Source organism: Paramormyrops kingsleyae, chromosome 16 (assembly GCF_048594095.1).
Source record: "Paramormyrops kingsleyae isolate MSU_618 chromosome 16, PKINGS_0.4, whole genome shotgun sequence".
Taxonomy (NCBI): domain Eukaryota; kingdom Metazoa; phylum Chordata; class Actinopteri; order Osteoglossiformes; family Mormyridae; genus Paramormyrops; species Paramormyrops kingsleyae.
This window is the reverse complement of record NC_132812.1, coordinates 1678442-1700942: the sequence shown is the minus strand read 5'-3', so window position 1 is coordinate 1700942 and position 22501 is coordinate 1678442.

Here is a 22501-nt window from a genome sequence, read left to right as displayed (position 1 = left end):
GCTCCTCCTCCTCGAAGGAGAAAGGAGTGGGGGTCCGATTGTCCGGGACCTCCTCGGGGACTGGGGCCAGTGTTGGGAGGACAGGAGTCAGGGCCTCTAAAGAGGTAGCAAGCAGTGCAGCCAGAGCCGAGGGGGTGGCAGCAGGCGGTGCAGCTGGAAAGACAGGCAGGACGGGCTGGACAGGCAGGACGGGCGAGCCGGAAAGACAGGCAGGACGGGCGAGCCGGGCTGGACAGGCGAGACGGGCAGGACCGCGGGCAGAGCGGCGGCCTCAGGCAGAGCCGGGGGCACCTCGGACGTGCGGCCAGCAGGGGGCGCCTCGGCAGGCGCCGCCGACACGTGGCCAGCAGGGGGCGCCTCGGACAGCGCCACGGGCAGAGCGGCGGCGGCAGGCGGTGGAGGAGGGGTTGCCTCCAATAAGGAGAGCGGCGACTGCCTTCCCCGGCTACGCCTTCGTCTGCCGCGGCTTCCCCCTCCTGCCTGCGCTGGTGTTCCCTCCTGCTCCCTCCGTCACTCCCTCGACCCGTTCCCTTGGCCCCTGTGTGCTCCCCTCCTGCTCCCTCTCGCCTGCGGCCCCTCCGGCTCCCCTGGTTCCTCCTCCCTTTGCCTTTCTCCCTCCTGTCTCTGCTCCTCCTCCTCCTGTGGGTCCTTTGTTCACTCCTGGCCCTTTTGTTCCGCCTGTCGGTGTTCTCCCTGTGTCTCCCTTCCTGGTCTATCTGTCCGCATTCCCCGTCCTTTGTCAGGTTTTGTCTTGGTTTCTGTCCCTCTGCTTGTTCTGCGTGTCTGTTCTGTTTCCGGTGTCCCGTTAATGTTTTGCTTTTGTTTTCCAGGTTTGGTTCCCTCGTCTCGTCCGTCGCCTCCCCTTGGGCGCGCCCGTAATGCTCGCCTTTTGGGGGGGAGTTCTGTCACGCTAAGCTCCGTCCTATCCTTGTGTGTGCCACGCCCACCTCGTTACCTCGTGTGATTCCCTGATTGTCAACACCTGTGCCTTGTTCCGTTTGCTTTTTCCTGTGTATTTAGTCCGCTTCTGAGTACGTCTCGTCAGATCCGTCATTGTAGTGTCTGTAGATGTCTGTGCCTGTCTGTCCGTGCTCAATAAAACCCCATTTACTCGTAAGTACGGCTCCATTCATCTGCTTTCCGGCTCGCCTGCCCCACAAACGTGACAGTATGTTAGTATTCCGGACTAACCCTGTGGGGTAGCTCTCTGAGTTAGCAGTGTATGTCAGCATTTTTAGCTGGTCCAGTGGGTTCGCACTCTGACTTAGCAGTGTAAGTTAGCATTTTGGGCTAACCATATGAACATATGAATTTGAAAATAATCAAATGTTTTTATATTATGACCATTAAACAATACAAACTAAAGTGCACATTGGTGACACTGGTGTGTCTAAAAGTCCAAAAGTTTAATGTAAAGCTTCAATTCAAATAAAATAAAACAATGTATAAAATATTCAGTTTATATATTCTTGATTGCAGTGCAGGAACGTGAGCATTTTGACATGCTCTGGTGTGAGGCTGGCTCTCTTCTTTGAGACAATGGGCCTCATTCACCAACCGTTCTTACGAACCAATTTGTTCTTAAACCCCACGTACGAACTTTTTATGAAGATTCTGACATTCACCAATGCTTTCTTATCTGAATTTGTTCTTAGCTAAGAACAGAATCTATGCAAACTCAAGACCATTCTTACGCACATTTGAGTAATGATAGTTTGTTCAAAATAATCGGTTATACCAGTTTTGTTCAGTCTACAGTTGACAAAATGATAGTATGTGAATAATTTATAAAATTAAAATATAAAAAATAATTTTAAAGTGTAAAAATTATTTTCATGGTAGTAACGGCAATCATGCGGATTATAAATAGGTCTGTTTCTGCGCATTGGCCTTGCTACCAAAATGGCTTTTCTGTTACTTCTTGAAGAGCTTGCCAGTCGTGCTCTGAGAAAGGATCACATGTTTGAAGATCATTTAGATTTATTTGGCACACAGCATTCACAGAGAAGGTGATATCTCTCCATGTATCAGCTTTCTTGGGGGCTTTATATCCACTGGTTACGCTACAAAATAATATGTGTCTATTTGCATTTACCTCCTGTCCAGTAAAATTCACTTATAACGGAGTTCAAAGGACCTGGCAAAACAGTCCGTTATATACAAAGTCCGTTATATCCAGAGTTGCTGTATGCCCAGAACACAACTACAGGACACCATTTACTTTACATTTACCATTTACTGTACACTTGTGGTACAGATTATTATATTGTACATGCAGTAATAAAACTTTACCTGACCAGATGCGTGAATATTAATAATCCTGACTACGTATCTGCGGTGGATATCACCTGTGATGACCGGCGTGCGGGCGAGCGGGGAAGCTGTAAATGCGATCAAACGGGATTCATGTAGAGTTGACAGGACAACAGGGGAGCACACGGCAAACTCACGTCAATGACAGACCTGGGGAAACAGACTTGAGCGCGGACTAAATATACAAGACAAGCAGAAAATAAAAGGTAACAGGTGATCACAATCAGGAATTAACACGAGGTAATGAGGGGGGGCGTGGCACACAGGAGGATCGGACGAGCAGGTCATGACAGAACCCCCCCCCCCAAAAGTGCACACTCTGGGCGTGCCCTAGGGGAGGCGACGGAGGAGACGAGACCGGGGACACAGGACCTGAAAAACAAGAGCAAAAAACATCAACGAGGGACCGGGAACAGAACGGACACACAAAACAAGCACAATGGCAGGAAACAAGACAACACCTGACAAAGAACGGGAAACGCAGACAGGTAGATGAGGTGAGACACAGGGGGAACACTAACAGGCAGAACGAAAGGGCCAGGAGTGAACGTAGGAGGCACAGAGGGACAAGGAGCAGAAACCGGAGGGACAAAAACAGGAGGCACAAAGGCGAAGGGAGGAGGAACAAGGGGAGCCCAAGGGAGCCACGACAGGTGGCAGCCGGAGGGGCTGCAGGCGAACGGGAGGAGGGAGCAAGGGGAGATCATGAAGGGGGTAAGGAAACAGGGCAAGGGACAAACGGAGGAGTCAAGGAGGAAGACGGAGGGGGCACCAGGGGATACGAGGAGAGAGTCGGAGGGGAGCCCGACGCAGGTAAGGAGAGAGGTGGAGCAGCTGGCCCAAGCGTCAGAGGAGGGGGAGCCGCAGGCGACCGACGAGGCGTCGGAGGGGGACCCGCAGGTGACCGCCAAGCTGGAACCAAAGGACCCGCAGGCACCCCCTGAGCCCCAGCCAAGGCAAGAGAGGGTGAGCCAGGAGGCAGGGTGGGCAGGACCATGGCCCTGCGTCTGTGTCCTCTCCCCTTTAGGGACACTGACAGGCGGGGCTCTTGCCGGGATCGACCTCGCCGGGGCGAGAGCAGAGGAGTCCCCGAGGGTCGCACTCGAGCTCCTCCTCCTCTAAGGAGAAAGGAGCAGTGATCAAGAGGTCCGGGACCTCCTCAGGGACATGTACTGGGGTCACGGGCACCAGGGCATGAGTTACAGGGGCAGGAGTCACAGGGATCTCAGGCGCTGCAGGGGGCGGAGCAGCAGCCGGAGGTGGGGCCTCGGGCGGAGCAGCAGCCAGATGTGCCTGGACCTCAGGCGCTGGCAGAGGCAGGGTCGGCACAGGTGCCCCGGGTGGAGCTGCAGGCGAAGGCGGTGCTGCAGCAGGAGTCTCAGGTGGAGCAGTGTGCGGAGGCTCGTGCAGAGCAGTGGGCGGAGCAACAGGCGGTGCGGTAGCCGCCAGGACAGGCAGATCAGGCACGTCGGGCGCCGGCAGGTCAGGAAAGACGGGCAGGTCAGGAACATCCCCTATAGCCGCCAGGGTTGGCGCCGTATAACATGGCGCTGCTTTAAGAAGCCTAGTAATCCACGGGATAGCATCCCACACGGACCTGGCCCCTCTGTAAGCCAGGTGTGCTACCCGGTAGTGGTAAGCTGCTAAAGGTGGCAACTCTGTGGCAGCGATGTGGTCTCTTGATACTTGCAGGGGTGTTGCGGCGGTGATGTCCTGGGTGAAAGGGGGTTCCCTGAGAGAAGCAGCGAAGAGAGAGGTGGATCCCAGGAACATCGTCTGGTCTCCAGCTGGTCTCCTCTCCAGTGATGGGCGGTAGCGCCGCTACATGTAGCGAAGCTATTAGTTTAACAACATTTTCTAGTAGCTTGCCCGTAGCGTCACTAATTTCTGAATCAAATAACTTTCCAGCAGTTACGTCATTTTTTTGATCAAGTAGCGATGTAGCGTCCATAAAAGCTACAATTTTCAGGACATGTCTGAGAAAAGTAGACGTTTCCTCTGCAGTATGATTTTGAAATGCAACAATCAGTGAGAAATAAAGCAATAATTAAACAGCAGAGATAGTTCAGGGTTTAATCACCAGATAGCGTTTATTACACCCGTATTACTATGATCCACACACTCGCACTGCCCACCGTGCACCGTGCACATCACCCCGTACAACAATAAACATTAACGATTATACATGACATAACACACAGCACATTTATGACACAAGCGATTACTGAGAACATGCCACGCTGCTCGTACCTCCGCGCTACAGTATTTATTTACTTATAAACTTTGCCCAAATTCTGTCCTGGGTTTTAACTAATTAATAAATAAAAAACACAAAAACACTTAAAAGTAATGAAAATGAATCCAGCTTTATCAATTTGATGATGCATCTAGCTTAATTATTAAAAAGTATAGATACAACACAGGGGTCCCAGCAAGTGCAGCCTATGAAAGACTGTTTAGCGTAGGAAAGGATATTTTCAGACCAAAGAGAAACCCGCCTTTCTGATGCCACTTTTGAAAAGTTTTTCTTGCACCGTGTAAACAAACACTTGTTAGAACAATAAGAGCCCACCCATGCACCATTACCCTTCTCCCCCTCGCCCGCCCCTCCCCTTCCATCCCATTCCCCCAGCACTAAAACATGTAATTCAGGACTTTGATTCTCATTTCTTTTTGGACCAGTTCATTTGCTATTGTCCCAGTGATCACTCTCCCAGCCATGCTTATTAATCATGGTGTTGCATGTCATCCGTAAACACAGTTTAACACGGTTCTTAAACACAAAGTTCATTTGTAACTTCAATCGACTTGTTTAATTGGGGTCTGAAGAAGTTCTCGTTAAGGGAGGCCCTGAGGAAATAAGATGGCTGTTAATATGGTTTTTCTTTTCCCTAGAAATTTTAAATTGATTTAAACCTATAGCCAAGTCTTGCCCATCAAACACTACTCAGTAGCTTTCATTTTGTATTAAATAGTTTGTTTACTAGAGTACTGGTTTACCTAATAGTAGGCCAATAACTTTTTTTTTGTTTTATTCCCAAAAGTAAGCTTTTACTTATGTCTCGATGCTTCACATAACGCAATGTCTACACTGTTAAATCATGGGTTGTTCTTTAATAAATGTCTTAACAAGTGTATCTGACTCATTTTGCACTGATCTGGCATTAGGTTGGTACAACGTGAAGTAGCTTCTGATGTAGTAAGCTACTTTTGCCATATTTGTGTAACTTATTTCTATGGGTGGTAGCTTTTGTGTAGTGAAGCTTAATTTATTGTTGAGTAACTGATAGCTTAGCTCACTACATTTTACAAGTAGCTTGCCCAACACTGCTCCTCTCTTTCCGCTTTTTTTGGGGCGGCGAAGCTAGAAGTGCGTCGGAGCTGGCGGATGTCGGGGCGGCATTTTCTTTGCTGGGCTTGGTAACCAGCTAGATCCGCCTTCTCATTTTGTGCTCCGTCAGCCGGCGGAGGTTTTCGTGTACCTCGGGAATGGGGTATGCGTTTCCAGGTGGGGGTGCCTCACTCAGGAGGGTCCCGCTCCGGCTGGCTAAGCTTAGCGCCATGGGGTCCTCCCAGACCTCGGGCTGATTTAGCCAGTACACTACCTCTTGCAGCAGACCGAGGCGCTGGCTCTCAGTCCACCGCGGTGCGTTTTCGGGGAGGTCTGTCATTCTGTGATGACCGGCGTGCAGGTGTGCGGGGAAGCAGGCGAGCCGTAAATGCGATCAAACGGGGTTCATGTAGAGTTGCAGGACAACAGGGGAGCACACGGCAAAGTCACGTCAATGACAGACCTGGGGAAACAGACTTGAATGCGGACTAAATACAGAAGACAAGCAGAAAATAACAGGCAACAGGTGATCACAATCGGGAATTAATAACACGAGGTAATGAGGGGGGCGTGGCACACAGGAGGATCAGACAAGCAGGTCATGACATGTGCCTTGTACACGGAGCCTGCATGTCCATTATAAGCGAAATTCCGTTATAAGAACATAAGAACTATACAAACGAGAGGAGGCCATTCGGCCCATCGAGCTCGCTTGGGGAGAACTTAACTAATAGCTCAGAGTTGTTAAAATCTTATCTAGCTCTGATTTAAAGGAACCCAAGGATTCAGCTTGCACTACGTTATCAGGAAGACTATTCCATACTCTGACTACATGCTGTGTAAAGAAGTGCTTCCTTAAATCCAGTTTGAAATGTTCTCCCGCTAATTTCCACCTATGGCCACGAGTTCTTGTATTTGAACTAATGCTGAAGTAACTATTCGGTTGAACAGCATCCAAACCTGTTAGAATCTTATAGACCTGGATCATGTCCCCCCTCAGTCTCCTTTGCTTGAGGCTGAACAGATTTAGCTCAACTAACCTTTCCTCGTATGACATTCCTCTAAGACCAGGAATCATTCTTGTGGCCCTACGCTGCACCTTTTCTAAGGCCGCAATGTCCTTTTTAAGATATGGTGACCAAACCTGCACACAATATTCTAGGTGAGGTCTCACCAAGGAATTGTATAATCTTAGCATTACCTCCCTTGACTTAAACTCCACACACCTGGAGATATACCCCAACATCCTATTGGCCTTTTTTATTGCTTCCCCGCACTGGCGATAATGAGACATGGAAGCATCAACATACACACCAAGGTCTTTCTCATAATCAGCTACCTTTATTTCAGTGGGACCCATAAAATATATGTACTTTATATTTCTGCTCCCTACATGGAGTACCTTACATTTGTCTATGTTAAATTTCATCTGCCAGGTATCGGCCCAGTCACTAATTAAATCAAGATCCCGCTGTAGCTGCTGAGCCGCTAGTTCAGTATCTGCTACACCACCCACCTTGGTGTCATCTGCAAATTTCACCAGTTTACTGTATATATTGGTGTCTATATCATTTATGTAAATTAGGAACAATAGTGGTCCTAAAATTGAACCCTACGGTACCCCACTATGAACGCAGGCCCACTGTGACATTGTGCCTCTTATAACTACTCGCTGCTTCCTATCTGTTAACCAGTTATCAATCCAGGTCACTACAGTTCCTAAAATACCTGTCGCTTTGAGTTTAAGTAAGAGCCTCTTGTGGGGGACAACAGCAAAAGTCTTTTGGAAATCTAAGTAGATGACATCATAGGCCTTCTTATCATCAACTTCCTGAGTAGCTTCCTCAAAAAACTCCAACAGATTTGTTAAACAGGATCTACCTCTCCTAAATCCATGTTGGCTATCCCTCAAAATGTTATTTGAGTCCAGGTAATCTACCATTTTCTCTTTGATTATAGCCTCCATAACTTTACCAGTTATACAAGTTAGACTGATTGGCCTATAGTTTGACAAATTACTTCTATCCTCTTTTTTGAAAATGGGCATTATGTTGGCATGCTTCCAATCAGAAGGTACCACACCTTCAGATAAGGATTTTTGAAACAGTAAAGTTAAGGGTCGGCAAATAATATCCCTCTTCTCTTTTAACATTATAGGTAAGATGCCATCAGGGCCCTGTGATTTATTTATTTTGAGCTTAGCTAGGCTTTGCAAAACATCAGCTTCAGTATTTTTGTTCAGTGTATATCTATTAGTTATAGACATTCTTCTTTACAAACTCAAAGATTCACTGTATGAACTGAAAAATGTTTTAAGATTTTGCTTTCATTTGAATCATTGAACTAATATTTAATTGTATAACCACTGTTTCTGATAAATGCTGCACATCTGTGTTGTATGGAGTCGACCAAGTTCTGGCACTTGTGAACAGGTATTCCAGCCTGATTGGAATACATCTCTTGGTTTTGCCTCAGAAACATAATTTTTGATGTCACCCCACAAGTTTTCCATTGGATTAAGGTCCGGGATTGGGCTGGCCACTCCATAACGTCAATCTTGTTGGTCCGGAACCAAGATGTTGCTCATGTGTTCGGGGTCGTTTTCTTGTTGAAACACCCATTTCAAGGGCATTTCCTCTTCAGCATAAGGCAACATGACCTTTTCAAGTATTTTGAGGTATTCAATCTGATCCATGAGCCCTGATATGTGATAAATAGGCCCGCCACCGTAGTATGAGAAACATCCCCATATCATGATGCTTGCACCATTATGCTTCACTGTCTTCACAGTGTACTGTGTTGAATTCTGTGTTTGGGGGTCATTTGACAAACTCTCTGCAGCCACTAGACCCAAAAAGATCTTGCTTCCATCAGTCCACAAAATGTTGCGGCGTTTCTCTTTAGGCCAGTCAATGTGTTCTTTGGCAAATTGTAACCTCTTCAGCACGTGTCTTTTTTTCAGCAATGGGACTTTGTGGGGGCTTTTTGCAGATAGCTTGGCTTCATATAGGGGTCATCTGATTGTAACAGTACTCACAGGTAACTTTAGACCTTCTTTGATCTTCCTGGGGCTGATCATTGGCTGAGTCTTTGCCATTTTGGCTATTCTTCGATCCATTCGAATGGTAGTTTTTCGTTTTCTTCCATGTCTTTTAGGTTTTGGTTGCCATTTTAAAGCATTTGCGATCATTTTAGCTGAGCAGCCTATCATTTTCTGCATTTCTTTATATGTTTTCCCCCCTCCAATCAACTTTTTAATCAAGGTACGCTGTTCTTCTGAACAATGTCTGGAACAGAGCATGTGAGCGGAGTGGAGCGGTGAGAATTTCCACTCCTCGCTCACGAGGCTGTTGGCTCCGCCCGCTCCTCAGCTCTAATTCTCACTAAGTCGCTCCGCTCAACACCGCTCCTCGCTCCACAAAAATTTCCTCCCGCTCCAGTCAAATCGCTCCATGCTTGCTCCAATTTAAAAGAGGGACAAATAATCTGCATGCCTAACAGATGTCACCTTAAACCGATGCCTTATATCATAAAGAAATGTGAGCAACGGCACTCAGAACAGAAAATATTTATTTTTAAACAACATATAGGCAACAACGGACAGGTTTGGCAATGGCATTCCACACAAAATAGGCTTAAAAATAAAGGAATCAGTGGGCTTAATAGCCTAAAGAATATACAGGCTAAGCGCATCCACGTTTTAAATTCCTCAGTTATTTTCTGTTGATGCTGCTGCTGCGTCTATCTCTATAAAATAAAATTTCACTGACAGTGTTACGTGAATTTAAAAAATCCTATTAGACCTAATTTGAATGACAAACTAATTTATTTGATTACCAAATTATAGGCTTTTATACTTTTATTTACATTATAGACTTGATATGCTACAACCATATAAAACTTGCTCACGTTTTGCTCTGGCCTCCGCGTGTTCGCGTAGCACACTCATGTTTCCGAGAAAGGTCTTTTTAGATTCCAAAGCAGATCTAAATCTTGATAATTGTATAGATGAATTCTGGGAAGATTTGCGCACGCCTCAGAGTCGTAGTGTGAGCGGTATCGGAGCGAAATTGGAGCGAGACAGAGCGACCGCTCCAGCCTTAATTAAAAAACCGCTCCGTGCTCTGACAAAATTTCGCCCGCTCCGCTCCTTGCTCACGCTCCGCTCCACTCCGCTCACATGCTCTGGTCTGGAATGACCCATTTTACTCAGAATTTCAGAGAGAAATGCACTATAACCAGCATGTACAACATTTGCTGCTTTCCTTCCTTAAATAAGGCCCATAATTGGCACCTACTTTTTCACAGAATGAATGACCTCACTAATTGAACTTCACACTGCTATTATTTTGAACACGCCCCTTTCAAGTAATGATTGTGTTATACATATTCAGCAGCATGCATGTCATGACTGTTGGGTCTGTTGGTTTTCCATTACTCTACTACACATACTAGTAAATTATTTGCCATGTAGAAATATAATTTCTACTAAAAACAGTGATTGATCAGGTTAGTCATGTCGGACTGCTGTTATTTTGAACACAACTGTTTTTATGAATTGTCTTAAAACTGAAGGAACATGTCCATTGATAATCTTATATGTTAGACATGAGTTTGTGTATTTCACAAGGTTTTCCCAACTCAGAAGTTTATATTTAGTTATAAGGAGACAGTGGTGACGATGTCTATATTGTCAAGAACTTTGAGGGTTTGTTTATATAACGAGTAGATGAGCATAAGAGAAGTTGTACTGGCCTGAGATCAAGTTGTTAAGCAATATGTAATGTTAGAGAAGATCATTGAATACATATACATGATTGCAGCCTTTGTTGACATACAGTTTCGTATGAATCTAAAGTTTGTCAGATTGAATTTAACTCGCTGACAAACCTTTTTAATTTGGGCTTTAAATGAAAGATTACTATCAATCAGAACACCAAGATAATTTAATTCTGACATTATCTGCAGTCTTTCTCCTGCTACATATACATGTGGCTCAGTAAAGTGTTTATTTGACTTTCTAAAGAACATGCATACTGTTTTAGACACATTCAGTTGTAGACAGTTTTGTTTTAACCATGTTGTGATATGTTGCATTGACTTTAACTGATCTGTGACTTGTGCTGCACTGCTACCATGGATGTAAATCACAGTATCATCTGCATACATTTGAATATTAACATCAGGGCAAACTGTTGGCAGATCATTAACATACAGGGTAAATAAAAGTGGACCCAGTATGGATCCCTGCGGAACACCAGTAGGCATACAAATGGGTTTTGATTTATGACTCCTAACGAACTGTGATCGATTTGCTAGATAGGAACCAACCCAGTTAATTGCACGTGTTGAGAAGTTAAAAGTAGACAATTTATACACAAGAACACTATGATTAATGGTGTCAAATGCCTTTTTTAAATCTAAAAAAATGGCTCCCACAACTCCTCCTTTGTCTAATAGAGATCTTAATTTTTCTGTGTAAAAACTGTTTGCTGTCTCAGTTGAGTGGTTAGCACGAAAGCCAAATTGTATAGGATGCAGTGGAGAGGGGCTTGTGTTTAAAAATGCAATCATTTGTTCTGCTGCAAGTTTTTCAGTGACCTTGGATGCAACAGGAAGGATGCTAATGGGTCTGTAGTTACAGGCAGAGAGGCGATCTCCACCTTTAAAGATTGGAGACACAGCAGCCAATTTCCAAACACTTGGGAAGACTCCTTTTGTAATTGAAAGGTTAACTAATTTTGTGATGGGACAGAGCAGAGGTGTTGACAGCTCTTTGAGCATAACAGAGGTTATAGCTCTTGATGACTTGAGAACCCCCACCACTCTCATGACATCTGCTTCATTTATAGTTTTAATGTTAAAAACTGGTCCAGTTGGTAGAACTTGTGGGATATTAACCTTGTGCTCGGGGGTAAAGGACTCTACAATTGTGGCAACTGAATCAACAAAGTAGTAATCAAGAGCATCAGCTATGTCAACTGGATTGTTTATTGGCTTGTCCTCTACAGCAAGCTCAAATGTTTTTATTTCATTATGATTTTGTCCTATTAGTTTTTTCAACTGGCTCCAAATTAGTTTTGCATTCCCCCCTGCATTATTGATTATAGTTAAGAAGAAGTTTGCTTTTGCTTTTCTAAGTTCTTTAATGACTCTTTCGTAGTGTAGTGAAGTTGTGTCTGTCATGTCTTAGTTTGGTTTTAAGGGCAGTTTTTAAGGCAAGGTCCCTTACTTTCATAAGTTTTATAATACTGGAATTAGGTAATTAGTTCTATGTCTTGGTATGGATGTAAATTCTTCAATAGTTTTCTGTAATGTACAAGAAAATCGTTTGCAGTTTTCTTCTAAGTTTTTCCCTGTCAGCACATCATCCCAGTTAATGCCTTGAACTGTTCTTTTAAAACTATCACGTCTGTTTTTAGGGATATTAGCAGATACCTCCTCTTGAACTGGAGTAAAACGTTTTTTGCTTAGCTTCCTGGCTATAAGAGTCATATTGTGGCCTGATAAACCAGTGAGCATGTTGAAGGTTTTGATGATCCTATCTGGTTTATTACTAAATATTAAATCAATTTGAGTTTGGGATGAATTTGTTATTCTTGTGGGTCCACTTACTAACTGAGTGAGATCAAAAACATTGGCAATCTGTTTAAGCTTTCCGGTATTTCAGGCAATCAGACTAATTCCATCCATCCATATAGAATTTGAATGTTGCAGTTTTATTTCTATGTACTGGATATTTTTAAGAACAGTTCACTCAGTTTGAATGAGAGTGTGATTCTTAGTCAGCTAATGCAATGAATTAAGCACTAAACCTACTTACTACTCCAGAGCATTGATTACATCATGGCGGTTCATGGAAGATGCAATTTTACTGTGCCCCAGTCTACTGTGCCTGTGTGCCACATTAAATCTGCAATCTGGCTCCACCTGCTGGTGTAAAACAGCTAGGAAGTCTCTCTTAATCTATGACTTCCTGCATTTTTATGGACAAAGTTAATTGTGCGATAATGCCATCAAATCTTAGCTGAACAAATGTATTGTATTACAGCTGTGTGTATATTAAGTTATATGTATTATATTAAGCTATATAATTATGGCTCACAAATTGTTTGATTCATGGCATTTCTCATTATAATAACTGTTACACTAGACAGCAGGGTGGGGCTGTTTGCTGCAAATCCTTAGCTGAAAGAAAGGCAGGAGCTCATCCAAGATTTGGCACCCTTATGCTGGGTCTCTGCTTCCACTAAACGGCACTCCAGATCCTGCACATTTCCATACTGAGATAGTAACAGGGATATTGACAATCATGAGAGGGACACTTAAAGGGGTTAGCAGAAACATGGTAGGCATAAGTGATCTGTTAACATAAGAACATAAGAAATTTACAAACGAGAGGAGGGGAGAACTTAACTAATAGCTCAGAGTTGTTAAAATCTTATCTAGCTCTGATTTAAAGGAACCCATGGTTTTAGCTTCCACTTCACTAGCAGGAAGACTATTCCATACTCTAACTACACGCTGTGTAAAGAAGTGCTTCCTCAAATTTGTTTTAAAATGTTCTCCCGCTAATTTCCACTTATGGCCACGAGTTCTAGTATTTAGACTAATATTGAAATAGTCATTTGGCTGAACAGCATCCAGACCCGTTAGAATCTTATAGACCTGAATCATATCCCCCCTTAGTCTCCTTTGCTCAAGGCTAAACAGATTCAGTTCCGCTAACCTCTCCTCATAAGACATTCCTCTAAGACCAGGAATCATTCTCATAGCTCTTCGTTGCACCTTTTCTAAGGCAGCAATGTCCTTCTTGAGGTATGGTGACCAAACCTGCACACAGTATTCTAGGTGGGGTCTTACCAAGGAATTATATAAGTGTAACATCACCTCCCTTGACTTAAACGGCACACATCTAGAGATATAACCCAACATTCTGTTCGCCTTTTTTATTGCTTCCCCACACTGGCGAGAGTGGGACATGGAAGCTTCAACATACATCCCGAGATCTTTCTCGTAATCAGCTACCTTTATTTCAGTGGGACCCATAAAATATAAGTACTTTATATTTCTGCTTCCTGCATGGATTACCTTACATTTATCTGTGTTAAATTTCATCTGCCAAGTATCAGCCCATTCGCTAATTAAATCCAGATCCCGTTGAAGCCTCTCTGCTGCTAGATTAGTATCTGCTACCCCGCCCACCTTGGTGTCGTCTGCAAATTTAACCAGTTTACTGTATGTATTTGTGTCAATATCATTAATGTAAATTAGGAACAATAGTGGTCCTAAAATTGAACCCTGCGGTACCCCACTATGAACGGAGGCCCACTGTGACATTGTGCCTCTAATAACTACTCGCTGCTTCCTGTCAGTTAGCCAGTTTTTGATCCAAGCTGCCACAGTTCCTAAAATCCCTGCAGCTTTAAGCTTTAGCAAGAGCCGTTTGTGGGGGACAACATCAAAGGCCTTCTGGAAATCTAAGTAAATCACATCATAGGCCTTTTTGTGATCAATTTCACTTGTAGCTTCCTCAAAGAACTCAAGTAGATTCGTTAAGCAGGATCTACCTCTCCTAAATCCATGTTGGCTATCCTTTATAATGTTATTTGCATCCAGGTAATCTACCATTTTCACTTGAATTATAGCTTCCATTATTTTTCCAGTAATGCTAGTTAAACTGATTGGCCTATAGTTTGCTGTATTACTTCTATCCCCTTTTTTGAATATGGGTGTTATATTAGCATGCTTCCAATCTGATGGTACCACACCTGCAGATAACGATTTCTGGAATATTAAAGTTAAAGGTTGGCTAATAATATCCCTCATCTCTTTTAACACTATAGGTAAGATGCCATCAGGCCCCTGCGATTTATTTATTTTGAGTTTAGCTAGGCTTAGTATCACATCAACCTCAGTTATACATATATTGGTCATAGACGATGCTGTATTCGTATTAATTGGTGGCAAGTTTCTTGTGTTCTCTATTGTGAACACCCTTGAAAAATAATCATTAAACTCATTTACTATATCAATTTCGTTATCAATTATAAGTCCCTTACTATCCTGCAAATTAGTGATTTCAGCTTTTAGAGCTCTCTTGGAGTTAAAATATTGGAAGAAACCTTTACTGTCATGCTTAGCCTCCAATGCAATTTTTCTTTCTACATCCCTCTTGGATAGCCTAATGTCATTTTTTAACTCTGCCTGTAGACTTAGATACTCCTGCTTAATTTTGAAATCATTAGTTGTTTTCCAATTGTGGAACAGAGCCCTTTTCCTCCTGACTTTATTCTTAATTTCCTTAGTAAACCACCTTGGTTGTCATTTCCTAGATTTAGTGTTGGCACAAGACTAAGAGCAAGCAGAAAAAAATAGGAACTGGAGCAGGAAAAGGTGACAAGAAGGTAGAGGAAATGGAGCTGTGAGGTCTAGAGGCAGCAATAATGTTTTTTTTCACCCCAGGCAAGAATTCTCACTCATTGGGCCAGAACTGGCAGCAGATGTCACACAACAATCAAAAGATAATGAGAGTGAAGACAGAAGCGCATGAGAAAATGCACCCCCCTTGTGGTTTTTATTTAATTACTCATGCAGAACAGCACAGCTCATCATGTTTCCAAATAAATACATCTCAGAAGCCTCTCAGCTAACTATTAGTGTTTTTATGGCAATGTTGGCATGCTAAAAACAGCAGAAGTGACACAATACTATCAAAGGTGACTTCGCCTTGACTAATCAAATAAATCTAGCCAGGCTAGACAAGTACTTAGCCTGTCAGTCAAAAAAACAAGGTTACAACTGCAGGAAACATGGCAAAGACCCTGTGCTGGGCCAGTAAGTGTCTGATAGAAATGCATGAAAAATAAAACTGAGGCAAAGCATTTGGCCTCGGTTGAAGGTTAGGCATAAAGTCCTTGAAATTGTGCTGTAGGGGATGGAACCCAGTGAATTTTGTTGATGATTAAGTGATTTTGGCAGAAAACCACCAGGTAAAATGCTGCCTGAGAGTAGAGGTGAAAAAGACAGAAACACCCTCCCACACAAATGCACATAATAATCATGTAAAAGTACAGTGGGTACGCACCGACCTAGACACAGAAGCGCATATATATATATATATATATATATATATATATATACATACACATATATACACACACACACACACACATGGGTGTACATGTATATGGATAGAAATGTGACAAGCGGACATACTGTGCATCTGAATCATCTTAAGGGAGCAGACGAATGGGAGATGGCAGCCCGTACAAACAGGGCTATGATAGCAGTTGCAGAATAGAGCTGTCATCTTCCACTGTGGCACAGCTAAAATTAGAATATACCCGGGAAGGAGAACGAGTCTCTTCACTGCTCCAAGCTGCAGGTCTGCAGGTAACCTTTAGCTCCCAGAGTGTCTGAGGCTGCAAGATAAGAACTCAATTCCAGCCATTCCTACCACTGTGGATAATTAGGGGACCAGGGCATTCGGGGCTGCAGCTCTGAATGAATATAAACAAACCCTTAATGATTGGTTTAGCTCAGAGGTTTTAACAACCAAACTCTCACGTTGAGAGTCTTCAGGCAGATTAAGACTCTGGGCTAAACCCTGGATGTCTTAAGATCCTAGTAACTCCCTTGGTCTACAGCATTAAGCATGAACCCTATCCATCAGATTCTAGTGCTCACTTCAGCAGCAGCTGCAAACCTGTGTGATGCAGATGGATAATGGACAACATAAAAGGGAGGGGCTGGCAGATTCAGGGGAAACTATATGGGCAGTACTTAATGAGCTTTCAGGACATGTCATTGACCCATCAGCAGATCTCAAACACATCAGTTTCAGTGTTTAGAGTCATCTAAGTTCCCAATCAGCCCCTGACACAGCAGAGTGATGCTGAGTAACCATGCTTTAAACAATTATCTTCCTATTATGAAATGAAACTGTAAAATGATCAGCTATCTTCCAAGTGCACCAGCAAATACTGTTTACCACACAGGGTATGGGATGCCCTGGATGGGATGCTAGTCCATTGCACAATGGACGGACACACACACACACACACACACACACACACAGATTAGGTATCTGTATACTTGTGGGGATTCTCCACCCATCTCTGTGGGCGTAACCCTAATCCCGTTTATGACAACCTTAACCTCTACCCAGCCCTACCTAAACCATCAGTAACCAAACAAAATACAAAGACATTTTTAGTTTTTTGATCGCAATCATGTTTTTTTTATATATAGCATTGAATTTGCCATTGTGGGGACTGAAAAATGTCCCCACACGATCAAAATAAAAGGTTTTATATCATTGTAAGGACATTTGGCCCCCACAATGTAATATATACATAACCAACACACACACCAATTGGAATGTAATTTGGTACACGTGCAGACTAACGATGGGTATGTAAATGATTCGATTTTCAAGGAGCTGGGACATCTAGTCACCAGGCACAGAGGATGCCTCATAGACACATTAGACAGCATTATTTAAAAATTCACCAATTTAAAGAGCTCTACGAAACACTTGCATTGATACTTTTAAACATCACTGACATGTGTATCAGAGTACTTCTGGTACCTTTACTCCAGAGTGACTCTAGTTTAGTGATTGTTTCCTTCTCACTACTACTGAGCTTCAGTTCTGCTGCTTAGAGAACACACACACACACGTAAATTAACAAGTAATTTATAGATACCAATTCACCAAAATACATGTTTTTGGACTGTGGGAGAAAACTATTATTATAATGCTTATATTTTTAAAAGCAGTTTCAAGGTTTACCGCTAGGGCCGAAAATAAACAGCAGTGCTGGATTCTACCGGCGTTCTCAGTTTTTGCCTTAAAAGTTGGGCTGTTCCTGGCTCTGTGCAGCCACTATGTTTAGTCCATGTTTAATTTGAGAATAAAAGAGCATTCTTGGACATCCTTATCTGTGGTGTATTTCTTACCGAGTTACCACATATTTTTGGTGACGAGGTGAACTGGACATGTCTTCACGTTTTTTTTTGTGTTAGCTGTAGCTAGAATACAGTGTGCTAGCTATCTTTCAATACGCAACTGCATAAACAACAGCGGTGCGGAGGAACAGAGCACGAAAGAAGGAAACCAGACAGCAGGTGCAGATGCCAAAGTTTGGAACTATCAGCGAATTTGTCGAGGGCGACGAGGACTGGACTGAGTATGAGGAAAGGTTGGGACATTTTTTCACTGCTAATGGAATTCTCCTGAGTGTGTGTGGGGCAAAGACATATAAACTGATAAGAAACTTGGCCACGCCACGGAAACCAGGGGAAATTCCATATAAAGAACTAGTTCAGCTCGTGGGCAACCACCACAACCCAAAACTGTCAGTCATTGTCCAGCGTTTCAAATTTCACAGTTATTTCAGGAAGTTGGGACAGTCTGTTGCAAATTTTGTAGCAGAGCTTCGACAGTTATCGGAGCATTGTAAATTCGGGGTGGTGTCATGCTCCGTGACAGACTAGTATGCGGAATAAATGATGCCGCTGCTTGTTAAACATATAATAATTTGATAGGTTTCAATTCAGCTGTGAATGCTTGCTGGGGGAAAGCCCTCCACTGACTTTTAAGAAAGCACTAGAGTTCTCTCAAGGAATGGAGATGGTGGCGAGCAACGCCAAGGACCTGCAGAAAGGCCACATGAGTTCACAGTCTGTAGCAGTGCACCATGTAAATTGTTTAAGATCTACAAAAAGTGTGGAATGTTTTAGGTGCGGAGGGGTGCACTATGCAAATATTTGTAGATTCAAAGATTCAGTCTGCCATGGCTGCAAAAAGAAAGGACACTTAGTAAAAAAGTGTAAAAGTGCTAAAAATGAGGCTAAGTCTGATCGAGGAAAAGCTCAGCAGGCTGCAGCAGACACCCACCATGTAGAAGAAGCCTGTGAAGAGGCAACGTGTGTGTTCAACATGTTTTGGGTGGAAACGGATGAGGAACCACCTCTGCCATATTATGCTACAGTTTCAGTAAATGGCAAAGACATCAAGTTCGAGATCGATTCAGGGGCTACAGCATCGGTCATCAGTGAGGAGACCTACCAGAGGATATGGGGGTCCAAGCAGCCAACCCTTTGTCCATTCAAGCTCAAACTTAGGACATATACAGGTCAGCCCATACCCCATTTGGGAGTGTTGCGTGTGGACATTAGGGTGGAAAGTCAGAGGGCTGAGGGTAGACTAGTGGTCGCAAAAGGTAGTGGGCCCAGTCTTTTAGGCCGTGACTGGCTTCGCAAAATTAAGCTTAATTGGCATGAGGTTAAGTATATTCACACAAAAGAGGACATTCTGCAGAGATACAGTGAGGTGTTCAGGGATGAGCTGGGGACACTGAAGGGAGTGTCGGTGAAACTTCATGTTGACCCAAAGGCCACACCACATTTCTATAAGCCCAGAATGGTACCCTATGCAATGAAAAGAAAAGTGGAAGAGGAGCTGGAGCGCTTACAGGCGCTGGGCATCATTGAGCCTGTCCAGTTCTCAAGGTGGGCAGCTCCCATTGTTCCTGTCATGAAACCTGATAAAACTGTGAGGATATGTGGGGGCTATAAACGTACCGTGAACCAGCTTGCAAAGATGGAGGAGTATCCTTTGCCAAGGGTGGATGACCTGTTTGCAACACTGGCAGGGGGAAAGCTGTTCACGAAGCTGGACATGAGCCATGCCTACCAGCAGCTGCTGCTGGACAAGGACTCGAAAGAATATGTCACAATAAACACACACAAGGGATTGTTCAAATACAACCGACTGGTGTTTGGAGTGGCATCCAGCCCCGCCATTTTCCAAAGGACAATGGATACATTGTTGCAAGGGATTCCATAGGTAGCAGCATATCTAGATGATCTGTTGATTACAGGGGCTACCGAAGCTAAGAATCTACATAACCTGGAACAAGTGCTGAAAAGACTCTCAGAGGTAGGGCTGAGACTGAAACGTTACAAATGTGTGTTCATGGCACCAAGCGTGACTTATCTGGGACATAAGATCATGGCTGAGGGGCTTTGCCCAGTAGAGGAGAAAGTGAGGGCCATTAAGGAAGCTCCAAGCCCTAAAAATGTCACTGAACTGAGATCATTTCTGGGCATGGTGAACTACTATGGAAAATTTCTCCAAGATCTCTCCAAGATTCTGACACCCCTATACAAACTGCTGCACAAGGACACCAGGTGGCAGTGGTGTGCAGAGCAGGAGAAAGCTTTTGAAGAGGTAAAAGAACTCCTTCAATCAGCTAAGTTGCTTGTGCATTACAATCCAGAAAAAGAGATTACACTCTCATGTGATGCCTCCCCCTATGGAGTGTGGACAGTTCTATCACACATCATGAAGGACGGGTCAGAGAAGCCTACTGGTTTTGCTTCACAGATGTTGATGGTGGCGGAAAAGTTTTATTCTCAGCTGGATAAAGAAGGGTTTGCCATTGTGTTTGCTGTAAAGCGTTTTCATCAGTACTTATATGGGCGTGTTTTTAAAATTTATACGGACCATAAGCCACTACTGAACCCTGTTCGGTGAGACCTGCTGCATTCCCCCGTTGGCCTCTGCCCATATCCAGCGTTGGGCATTAACGTTGTTATCTTATCAGTATACTATTGTGTACAGAGCAGGAAAGGACAATGCCAATGCTGATGCATTAATTCGACTGCCGTTGCCATAGGCACCTGTTTCTACACATGTGCCTTTAGAGACTGTGTTTTTTATTAGAGAAGTTGTCTGAAACACCTGTCACAGCAGCTCAGGTCAAGCAGTGGACAGAGAGAGATCCGGTCCTGTCTAAGGTAAAGACTTACTTGTTACAAGGTTGGCCCAAGCGACATAAGACAGAACTGAGCCTACAAGATGGGTGCATTTTCTGGGGCACAAGAGTTATAGTACCCCCACAAGGCTGTTCAGAGATGATAGAAGAAATACATGAGACGCATCCAGGCGTGTCGAAGGATGAAAAGTCTAGCAAGGTCCTACGTCTGGTGGGCAAAAATGAACTTAGAGCTGGAAAATAGGGTGAAGTCATGTTCACAGTGTCAGTCCAATCAGAAAATGTCACCACCTGCTCTGTTGCACTCATGGGAGTGGCCAGACCGTCCCTGGTCTAGGTTGCATCTGGACTTTGCTGGTCTTTTTATGGGACAGATGTTTCTAATCATGGTCGACGCCCATTCTAAGTGGATCGAGTGTCGAATCATGAGCAACATAACAGCATCCTCAACAATAGACGCACTCAGACAAGTGTTTGCAGTACATGGATGCCCGACTCCCTGGTTACGGATAATGGTCCGACTTTTACCAGTGAGCTGTTTCGCGAGTTCTTGGAGCAGAATGGTGTTTGCCACATTCGTACAGCTCCTTTCCATCCAGCCTCGAATGGACTGGCGGAACGGGCGGTTCAGACAGTGAAGGAAGGTCTGAAGCGCATGACAGGTGGCTCGCTGAGCGCTAGGCTATCACGTTTCCTGTTTAAATACTACCACTACTGCACATATGCCAGCAGAGATGTTTATGGGACGTAGGCCGAAGTCAAGGCAGGATCTGCTGCGTCCAGACCTGAAGGCAAAGGTTGAGAGAAAACAGGAAAAACAGAAGGAGGGCCATGATCTAAAGGCAAGAGAGAGACAATTTAAACCAGGTGACAATGTCTACGTGAGACACTTTAGCAGTCACACAAAACAGTCATGGCTGCCTGGGGTTATCCTGTCACAGAAGGGCCCTGTCTCCTATGTTGTTTCCATTTGGGGCTACTGCAGGGGCATGTTCGCCAGAGGAGGTATCTGTGCCAGCTGCTGAAGATGGGCAGTTGCTCACAGACACACTGCGTTCTCTTGTGACAGAAGGAAAGGAGTTACCCAAAACACCATCCCCAATGGGGACGGTTGTGGCATCGGAGACAGTGCGCAGATCGCAGCGTGCTCGCAAGCCTCCTGACAGACTGAATGTTTGAGTTCTCTTTTACTAATAGGAATGTGCATATGCTATGTTCTGAGAGGTACCTACTGAGTATTGAGAAGTTATGTTGGTGACATTATAGGATAAGTAGAGGTGCAAGTAATTGACACCAGAGTCATTTTCTTTTCAGGTTATGGACAGTTGAGGAACTCAGGAATTTAATGAGGGAGGAGTGTTGTGATGCTTATGTTTTTAAAAGCAATTTCAAGGTTTACCGCTAGGGCCAGAAATAAACGGCAGTGCTGGATTCTGCCAGCATTATCGGGGTTTTTGCCTTAGAAGTTGTGCTGTTCCTGGCTCTGTGCAGCTACTATGTTTAGTCCGTGTTCAATTTGAGAATAAAAGAGCATTCTTGGACATCCTTAGCCCTCACTAAGCCTCTGTACCTCTCCTTACAAACATTGTAGCATTTTTAGTACATTAGGGGAAATGTAAAGAGAATAAAGTTTGTATGAATTTGCCCACCCCTAATTTATTTTTCATGAATGATCTAGCTCAGCCTGATTGAGAGAAGTGAAATAATGCAGTACGAAAATCATACAACCCCCCCGGACACATGAATGTCTAATACTCTACTAGCACTGAGTCACATGACAGCTTTGAAGGCTTTAGTGGATGATGCCTTGTTTCAGTGCATGTTGCCATAGAAACAAATTGAGGCAGATCTTGGTTTATAATTATAATCTAATTCTTGGTTCTTAGTCTTAGTTTTCTAGCAGAAGAATTTTCATGTCTAATGATTCCAGGCTTCAACAATGATCACCATCAGTAATACAAACCTCCTTCCTCCTTTCTCACAGACAGACCGGAGTTGTGTAATATGCTTCCTTATTAGGAAACGTCACCTGACAGTGCTACAGACCTTAAAGATAAAATAAAAGAAATAA